The sequence below is a fragment of the Benincasa hispida genome, chromosome 10 (genome assembly GCF_009727055.1).
Source record: "Benincasa hispida cultivar B227 chromosome 10, ASM972705v1, whole genome shotgun sequence".
Lineage (NCBI taxonomy): Eukaryota > Viridiplantae > Streptophyta > Magnoliopsida > Cucurbitales > Cucurbitaceae > Benincasa > Benincasa hispida.
Genome location: NC_052358.1, coordinates 39,024,677 through 39,035,277, shown reverse-complemented (window position 1 = coordinate 39,035,277; position 10,601 = coordinate 39,024,677). Strand labels below are relative to the sequence as shown.

The window sequence follows — 10,601 nt, the reverse complement described above, 5'->3', positions numbered from 1 at the left end:
TCCACCTAGGAAGGGTCTGAACCAATATCAAAAGAAGAAATATGCTATGATCTTACCGCTCATGAAAGATAAATCGAACTAGGTATGAGTTCTTCGACTTTCGTAGTAAACTAATTAGAAGACTGTGTATGTTGTTATCCTACAATTATGTTAACAACATAAACGTATAGTTATGTAAAGTAGACTTAATGTTCTAAAGTTGAGTTTGTAAAATAAGTGGGGTTTTCAGTTGACTTTTATGTTCTATATTGAGATTGAGAATAATTTTGAGATGGGTATATGCTACTTGAGTTTGTGGTTGAAATAAGTGAAGGGGATTGAATAAACTTCATTTGAATTTGTTCATATTCTTATGTTGGGTTTAAAATTGGTAAAGGAGAAAATCTATAATTATGTTTAAGTTTAAATTTTATATTGGGTATGAGATTGAAATATGTAGATATGAGTTGGTCTGTTTCAATTGTTAATGTTCTCGGTTGAGTTTTATATTCTATATTGAGATTGAGAATAATTTTGAGATGGGTGTATGCTATATTGAGTTTATGGTTGAAATAAGTGAGGGGAGGGAGAGATTGAATAAACTTTTTTTGAATTTATTCATATTCTTATGTTAGTTTTAAAATTGGAAAAAAGGTAAATATACAATAATGTTTATGTTTAAGTTGAGTTTTAAGTTCTATATTGGGTTTGCGATTGGACTATGTAGATATGAGTTGGTTTGTTTCAATTCTTAATGTTCTCAATTGAGTTTTAAGTTCTATATTGAGATTGAGAATAATTTTGAGATGGGTATATGTTATATTGAGTTTATGGTTCTTATGTTGGGTTTAAAATTGGTTAAAGGGCAAATGTACAATTATGTTAAGTTTAAGTTTTATATTGAGTATGAGATTGAAATATGTAGATATGAGTTGGTTTGTTTCAATTGTTAATGTTCTCAGTTGAGTTTTAAGTTCTATATGAGATTGAGAATAATTTTGAGATGCGTATATGCTATATTAAGTTAAACTAGATTTGAATTTGTTCATATTATGGTAGGTTTAAATTTGGCAAAAACCTAAATGTAGAATTATGTTTAAGTTTAAGTTGAGTTTTAAGTTCTATATTAGGTTTAAGATTGGAATATGTAGATATGAGTTGGGGAAGGGAATGGGGAGAATGAATAAACGTCGTTTGAATTTGTTCATATTCTGTTAGGTTTAAAATTGGTAAAAAGGTAAATGTACAATTATGTTTAAGTTTAAGTTCAGTTTTAAGTACTATATTTGGTTTGAGATTGGAATAGTAGATGTGAGTTGGTTTGTTTCAATTCTTAATGTTCTCAGTTGAGTTTTAAGTTCTATATTGAGATTGAGAATAATTTTGAGACGATTTATGTTGTATTGAGTTGGGGGGGGGAAGGGGTTGAATTTGTTCATATTCTTATGTTGGGTTTAAAATTGGTAAAGGGGCAAATGTATAATAATGTTTAATTTATATATTGGGTATAAGATTGAAATATATAGATATAAGTTAGTTTGTTTCAATTGTTAATGTTCTCAGTTGAGTTTGAAGTTCTATATTGAGATTAAGAATAATTTTGAGATGTGTATATGCTATATTGAGTTTATGGTTCAAATAAATGGGGGAGGGGAGGAGGAGATTGAATAAACTTCCTTTGAATTTGTTCATATTCTTATGTTAGGTTTAAAATTTGTAAAAAGCTAAATGTTGAATTATGTTTAAGTTTAAGTTGAGTTTTAAGTTCTATATTGGGTTTGAGATTGGAATATGTAGATATGAGTTGTTTCAATTCAGTTTTAAGTTCTATATTGAGACTGAGAAGAATAATTTTGAGATAGGTATATGATATATTGAGTTTTATTTGTTAATGTTCTTATATTGGTTTAAAGTTGATATAGGGGTAAATGTATAATTATGATTAAGTTTAAGTTGGACTTTTAGTTCAATATTGAGTTTGAGATTGAAATATGTAAATTTGAGTTGGTTTGTTTCAATTTATTAATGTTCTTAGTTGAGTTTTTAGTTCTATATTCATTTTGAGATTGGTATATGGTACATTGACTTATTTAATTTTTTTTTTTTGTAGGTATCTTGAGATTTATGTTGAAGATGCATCTTCCGACAAGCTTTAGTTTGTAGAATTGTGTTTTATAGGTAGTTTGTTATTATGTAGTGTTATTTCAAAGTTGAGAATTTGTGGATGTTATATTTATATTTAAGACGAATAGTATTAGTAGTTGTTTATTTGTAAAATTATTAAGATTTAAACATGTTTTCTGGATATTATTTTCTATTATAGACATGTAATTAATTTTGGCAATTTTTGTTTTAGTTTGATATTTGTAAGATTCAAATATGTATGGCACTTGTAAAAAAAAAAGAAAAACAGATATAAAATATAGTAATAAATAAAAAATTTATTACCTTTTCCCGACGCTAAAATAGATTACCATCAGCATAAGTAACCATCTCCCGACAGTGTAGAGGTTGCGAAAAGTGTAATTTCACGCTAAAATAGTTTCACGATAACTTTTACCGGCGGTAGTATCGTAGAGCAAGCATCGAGATAAGTAACCATATCCCCACAAAAAAAACGAACTGTCGGCATAAGCTGACTTATCTTGACGGTTGAAATTTATTCCTTCCATCAGAAGAAATAACTAATCCTGACGTCGAAAATGAGCCATCGACATAGGCTGACTTCTCTCGACGATTGTGATTTCTTATCACTGTCAAGAGAAATGACTAATCCCGATGGTTTCATTGATGGTTGGCAAAAAGCCTCATCCTTCATCCGTTGAGATATCTTTTTTACCCTACGACAAGGCATTTTTGGGTCGGGGGAGGTTTTCCCAACGATGCTTTGCTGAAGATTTTGCCGACGATTGTTTGACTGTCGGGATAAGTTTTGCCGACAGTGTTTAAGCCTTTGTCGATGGTTTCTCTCCCCGGGAAATGTCCAAATTCTTGTAATGAATGACTTACATCTATCTTAAGTACAATCGTTGAATTCTTAGCCAATTCAATAAAACAAAAACAAGTTTTTAAAAACTACTTTTTTAGTTTTCTAAATTTGACTTGGTTTTTAAAAATATTAGTAAAAAATAGATAACATAATAAAAAATTTTAGAGTTGAAAGGGGTGTTGTAGACTTAATTTTCGAAAACTGAAAACTAAAAATCAAATGATTATTAGAAGAGACTTTAATATCTACCCTTATGTTCACATCAAACCATGAAAATCATTCATTCACCATCAATTTTCTATTTTAGCTATAAATCTTCATTATACAATTTAGATCAAGTTCATTTTAAAAAAATAAACATTGCTTGATAGATGATGATAAAAATTTAGGTTCGGGTTTACTTAGTCTCTCAACTTTTACAAGTGTCTAATAAATCTTCAAACTTTCAATTTCAAATCCAATAAAAATTCTTGAATTTTTATTATTGTGTCTAATAGAACATTGAGTTATTTAGCCGTTTTTCATACACTCAACCTATTAGACAAAAAGAAAAAAAGAAAAAAGAAAAAACACATACATGCACAACTGAACCACGTTTTTAAAGTTTACCCTTATAGGCACTTCTTAAAATTCACCCTTTAACATAACTTGAGAATTTAAAAAATTAAATTATATTTTAACAAATTTTTTTTCTTGCAACATGAACTTTTAGCTTAGAGATTAAATATCAAATTTTATTGGAAGAAAAAGTCTTTTTTAATATATATATAGTTTGACTCTAATGCATAGTTTTATCTTATTGTCATTGCTCTTATTTTTCTTTCCTTCTTACCTTCATATCTTTATCATGGGCTATATAATTAGAGGCAGAGAAGATTGAAGTTGGATTATCAAAAGCAAGTAAAAAACATGGATTTTGATCTCTTGCTTTGCATTTTGCTCTCTCTCGTTTGTCTTCTACTTGGTTACACCTCTATACTTAAACCTAATCGCTTAAACCTCCCACTAACCCCACTCTTCTGTCTTCCATTCATAGGCCATCTCCATCTTCTCAAACATCCTGCCCACCAAACATTTCAAAATCTCTCTCAAAAGTATGGCCACGTCTACTCTCTCAAATTCGGTTTCCGTCTCGTCTTGCCCGTATCTTCTCCCTCTGCTGTCCAAGAATGTTTTACAAAGAATGATATCATTCTCTCAAATCAACCATCTTTAAACATTGGAAAATACTTAGCATACAACAATACAATCATGACGGTCTCCTCTTATGGTGAATATTGGCGAAACCTCTGCCGAATTAGCATCCTTGAAATTTTTCTCGACGACTCGTGTTAATTCGTTCTTGACAACTCGAGAAGATGAAGTCAAACATTTACTGTGTAAATTATGTGGTAATTGTTATATGTTGGAAGATAAGTTTAGGGCCGTGGAATTAAAGCCTATGTTGTTGGATCTTACCTTCAATATTGTAATGAGAATGGTGGGTGGAAAAAAGTTTTGTGAAGAGAATAATAATAATGATTTGTTGGAGGATGAGGGATATTCCAAGAGATTTAGAGAGGTGGTGACACAAATTATGGCACATAGTGGATCAACAAATCCAGGGGACTTCATACCCTTATGGAATTGGATTGATCCAACTGGTTTTAATAAAAGGATAATGAAACTTGGAAGAAGAGCAGATGAACTTCTTCAAGGATTAGTTGATGAGATTAGGAATCAAGAAGATGAAGGAAACACTATGATTCACCATTTACTTCGCTTGCAAAATACCGATCCTGAATATTATAGTGACCAAGTTATCAAAGGACTCATACAAGTATATCTTTCTTTCTAATTACAACATCTACGTTCTATTTTCCGATATTTATTCTGTGTTTCTATATTTAAACAATTTTGTTCGTCAAAAGTAACAATTTGATCCTTTAACTTTAGTTCATTGTATTTGATTTTTAGTTTTTTGTTTTTAAAAATTAAGTTTGTTTTCTCACAATTTCTTTCTCATAATTTTCAAATTTCCTATGTAAACATTTGAATTCTTAGCGAATTTTCAAAAACAAAATGTACTATTTTTTTTTGTTTGATTTTGAAAACACTCCTAACATATAGACAACAAAACATAGAAACTAATAGATGGAAGTGGTATGCTTATATGCTTAATTTTAAAAGACAAAAAACCAAAACCAAATATTATCCAACTAGGACCTTTTAGTTTTTGAACTTTTAAATTTTTATAACAATTTACTCCATATAAGTAATAAATAGTTTCTGAAATTTCTGATAACTAGGAATCAACTTTTTTATAGACTATAAAGAGTAAGTTATTAGGTAATAAAAAATGACAATTGATTTTGATGAGATTTTTCATGGTAGAGTCTAAAATTGTCTTCTACGACCGTATGATACTTTTCATTTTTTGCGCCTAAATGCTTTGATTTTGGTTTCACTCAAAAGTTTCATACCATTAAAGATAGTTATTGTAGAAAATAACAAGTTTTTTAAGTGGTTTTTATTGGGTTTTTATAAATTTAAAGGCCCAATGGCATTATCGTAATTTTTTAGCAGTGGCAAACATGTAATTTCTCTTTCTTCTCCACTTAGGGCAATATTCGCGTGACTGGTTGTTGAAGAAAAAAAAAAAAGGGAGCCGTCTGGTGTTGAAGCTGCCGCAGCCGACTAGAACAAAGACGGAGGCCGTCGGTCGAAGAGTCGCTCGGCTGGACTTGGGTGTCGGCTTCGTGGAAGAGCCACGACCAGTTCTTGTATGGAGGAGCAGCGATCGGTTCAAGCTTGGTCGGACTTCGCCAATCTGAGCAGCAACATGGGCTTGAATCCAGCGGTTCAGCGGTTCGCCGTGGTGGCTGCGTTCGATAGCGGTTGTCGGCGGTGAGAAAGAGGCGCGGGTCTGTGCGTGGTTCGCCGATCAGAGGTGGGTAGCACACTGTATTGGGTTGTTTTGCAGCGCGTTGTTCTCAATTTTCAGAGGTGACGTTGTGTGCGGATCTCTCGGTATCAATAGATACTAAAAAGTTACAGATTGGTGATTTCGTTGATTATTTGTAATTTGTAAAATTCCTTTATTGCTCATTAATAAATTACTTCAAGATGGTTCTCAAAGTGGATGTAGACAAAACTGGTCGAACCACTATATATTTTGGTGTTCTTTACTGCTTTCGATTTATTTTTGCTGATTGTTTGCGTTCTGTTTGGCCGTCTAAGTTAGGTTCAAAAACTCTCACAAGTGGTATCAGAGCTCTAGTTGATCTAAAGAGGTTGTGTGGTAGTGTGTGTTGGCATATTCTTTGTTTAGGATTTTTTTGTTGGAATTAATTTTGACAGATGGCTTCAATGTCTACATGGTTCGAAATTATTAAATTTGATGGGAAAGGTGATTTTAGGTTATGGAGAAAAAAGATTAGAGCTATTCTGGTAAACAAAAGGTAGCCAAAATCTTAGACGAAGATAACCTTCCACCAACAATTACAGAAGCTGAAAAGGGGGATATGGATGAGATGGCCTATTCGACAATAATTCTGTATCTTTCAGATGGAGTGCTTAGGCTAGTAGATGAGGCTACTACTACAGCGGAGTTATGGAAGAAATTGGAAAGTCTTTATTTGACTAAGTCCTTGCCAAATAAATTATATCTAAAGGAGAAATTCTTTGGATATAAGATGGACTCAAGTAAAGGCTTAGAAGAGAACCTAGATGAATTCCAGAAGATTATAGTTGATCTCAATAACATCAGTGAGAAGATGTCGGATGAAAATCAAACAGTTATTCTTCTGAATTCTTTGCCAGAATCGTATCGAGAAGTTAAGGCAGCTATTAAATATGGACGGGATTCATTGTCCAAGGATATTGTGTTGGATGCCTTGAGAACGAGAAATCTTGAAATTAAAAAAGAATGAAGGATGGAGAGTTACTCATGGCCAGAGGTAGAAATGAGAAAAAGAAAGGAAAAGGAAAAGAGTCGAGATCCAGGTCGAAATCAAAGGGGAAAAGCAAAAAGTGTTTCCTATGTCATAAAGAATGACACTTTAGAAAGAGTTGCCCTTTGAATAAGAGCAAGGAAGCATCAAGTAGTAAGCATACAGGGGATTCTAGTGCAACAAATGTTACTGATGGATATGATTCAGCAGAGGTATTGATGGTGTCCAACAGGGACATTCAGAATGCTTGGATCATGGATTCAGGGTGCACATTTCACATGACTTCTAATCGTTTCTTGATTGACTTTTAGGAAAATGATGGGGGATCAGTTCTGCTTGGTGATAATGGTGTTTGTGATGTAAAAGGAAGTGGCTCAGTTCGAATTGCAACACATGATGGTATGATCAGAATTCTTACAAATGTAAGGTATGTTCCAGAACTCAAACGAAATCTAATTTCTCTGGGCGAATTAGATAGAGCAGATTATTCTTATAAATCTGATAATGGAGTTCTAAAGGTTATCAAGGGTTCTTTGGTTAAGCTGAAGGGGACCTTGAGAAATGGTCTTTATATATTGGAAGGTACTGTAGTTTCATGTAGTGCTGCTATTGCATCTGGGAAAGAAACAGATAGATCTATGTTATGGCATAAAAAATTGGCTCATGTGAGTGAAAGAGGTCTGCAAGCTCTTTCACAACAAGGTTTGATTGGAGGAGTTAAAGACATTGAACTCTCATTTTGTGAATATTGCATAATCGGAAAGTCTACCAAAGTGAAGTTCAGGAAAGGGAAGCATTCTACTAAAGGAATTTTAGATTATATTCATTCAGATTTGTGGGTTCTTACAAAGGTACCTTCTATGGGAGGTTTGAGATACTTTATGTCAATCATTGATGATTTTTCAAGAAAGGTGTAGATGTATCCACTAAAACAGAAGGATGAAGCTTTTGGGAAATTTCTTGAATGGAAAAAGCAGGTTGAGAACCAGACAGGCAGGAAGGTAAAATATCTGAGGACAAACAATAGTTTAGAATTTGTGAATCACAAATTTGATAACTTTTGCAAATCTGAGGGAATTACAAGGCATTTCACTGTTACGTACACTCCACAGCAGAATAGTTTAGCTGAGAGGTTCAACAAAACAATTATGGAGCGTACAAGATGTCTCTTGACAAATGCTTCATTACCCTTGAAATTTTGGGGGGAAGTTGCCCAAACAGCTTGTTATCTTATTAATAGGAGTCCGTCTTCCACTTTAGGCCTAAAGACTCCTCAAGAGATATGAACAGAAAAAGCTCCAAGCTTGGATCATCTCAGAGTGTTTAGATGTTCAGTTTATGCTCATGTTAAGGAAGGGAAGTTGAACAAGAGGGCACTGAAATGTATGTTTATTGGCTATCCTCAGAGTCTTAAAGGATATAAACTTTGGTGCTTGGAAGAGGGAAAAAATAAATACATTATCAGCAGAGATGTGACCTTTAATGAAATAGAGATGCTATTTCGTGTCATAGAGCAGCAGAAATAGTAGACAGCTGATCAGGTTGAGGCAGAGGTTAGAATTGATTCTAAAGCATAACCATCAGTTAGTTCAGGTGACTCCAGTGATGAGTCATCCAGTTCTGATAGTAGACAGCCTCAACTGTAGAGAACTTTGATTGATGAGGGAGTTTTTGGTGAAGAAAACTCAAGTATCAGTGACCTATAGAACTATCAGCTTACACGTGACAGGCCTCAGCGGGTGAGGCAAGCTCCTACGAAGTATGGTTATGCTGATTTAGTTGCTTATGCTCTTACTTGTGCAGCTGACAGTATTGAAGCAGAGCCTCTTACTTTTGAGGAGGCTATTGTATCTGATTTGAAGGAATAGTGGAAAGATGCTATGGAAGCAGAGTTGTTCTCGTTGCAGAAGAATCAGACATGGTCATTGGTTCCAAAGCCTCCTAATCAGAAACTCATTCAGTCAAAGTGGATTTATAAAATCAAGCCAGGTACAGGAGGTGCCTAGGTATAAGGCTAGACTGGTAGCCAAGGGCTACACTCAAAAGAAGGAAGTTGACTTTCATAAGATTTTCTCTCTGGTGGTAAGGCATTCGTCCATTCGATTAATTTTATCTATTGCTGTTCACTTTGATATGTTTTTTGAATAGATGGACGTTACCACAACTTTCCTTCATGGTGAATTGGAGGAAGTGATCTACATGGCTCAACCTAAGGGCTATAAGGTGAAAGGAAAGGAAGACATGGTTTGTCTTCTTCACAGGTCCATCTATGGACTGAAGCAATCGTCGAGACAGTGGTATATCAGGTTTGACACCTTTATTTTGAAGCAGGGGTTTCATAGGAGCTCATATGATGCCTGCGTGTACTGGAAACTATCTCAAAAAGGTATATATACTTATCTACTTCTGTATGTAGATGATATGATTCTGGTGTCTAAGGATTATTCTGAAATCTATGATCTCAAAAAAACGATTGAGTAGTGAATTTGAGATGAAAGATTTAGGTGAACTGAAAAGGATCCTAGGCATGGATGTGAAAAGAAATAGGGAGAAAGGTTTGTTAACAATTTCACAGGAGAGTTATGTGCATAAACTGCTTGAGAAGTATAATATGTCTGGTTGTAAGGTAGTTTCGACACCCTTAGCATCTCATTTTAGGCTTTCTTCATCTCAGTGTCCTGTTACTGAACAAGAAAAGTTAGAGATGGCTAATATTCCCTATTGCAATGCTGTTGGAAGTATTATGTATTTGATGATTTGTACTAGACCTGACTTGGGATATGCTATGAGTATGATAAGTAGGATTATGTCAAATCCTGTGAAGGAGCATTGGAATGCTGTTAAATGGGTGCTTCGATATTTGAAAGGTAGTGCCAGTGTATCATTGTATTTTAGCAGGGATAGTGAAAAATCAGCATTGTTGGAAGACTTCACAGATGCAGATTATGCTGCAGACCTTGACAAAAGAAGTTCTCTATCAGGTCACATTTTTTGTTTGTTTGGTAATATGGTCAGTTGGAAGGTTGCTCTACAGTCAGTTGTTGCCTTATCTACTACTGAGTCAGAGTATATTTCAGTGGGTGAAGCTGTGAAATAGGCAGTGTGGTTGAAAAGGATAGTTGGTGAGTTGTTGTCGCAGGAGTTCATTCCTATCGTCCGTTGTGATAGCCAGAATGTTATTCATCTTGCGAAGAATCCATCTCATCGCGAACGGTCTAAGTATATCGATGTCAAATTTCATTTTATCAGAGAAGTTGTGGCCCAGAAAGATGTTGAACTTGTCAAGGTTCATACAGTTGAGAATTTGTCAGATATGTTAACCAAGGTTCTTCCCGCCCATAGGTTCAAATACCTATTAGATGGGATGAATATTAAATCTGGATGATAAAAAGACTGGAGAATCAGCTTGGCACTTAAATATTCTTGTTATGAGGGAGATTTGTAGAAAATAACAAGTTTTTTAAGTGGTTTTTTTATTGGATTTTTGGAAATTTAAAGGCCCAATGGCATTATCGTAATTTTTGAGCAATGGCAAACTTGTAATTTCCCTTTCTTCTCCACTTAGGGCAATATTCGTGTGATTGCTTGTTGAAGAAAAAAAAGGGAGTCGTCTAGTGTTGAAGCTGCCACAGCTGACTGGAACAAAGACAGAGGCCGTCGGTCGAAGAGCCGCTCGGCTGGACTTGGGTGTCGGCTTCGTG

At 34.1% G+C, this 10,601-nt stretch overlaps 1 pseudogene; it reads left to right on the top strand.

Moving 5' to 3' along the window:
* Positions 1 to 3,877: 3,877 nt before the first annotated feature.
* The window catches only part of LOC120089068, an 8,132-nt pseudogene continuing 1,408 nt past the window's right edge, over positions 3,878 to 10,601 (top strand).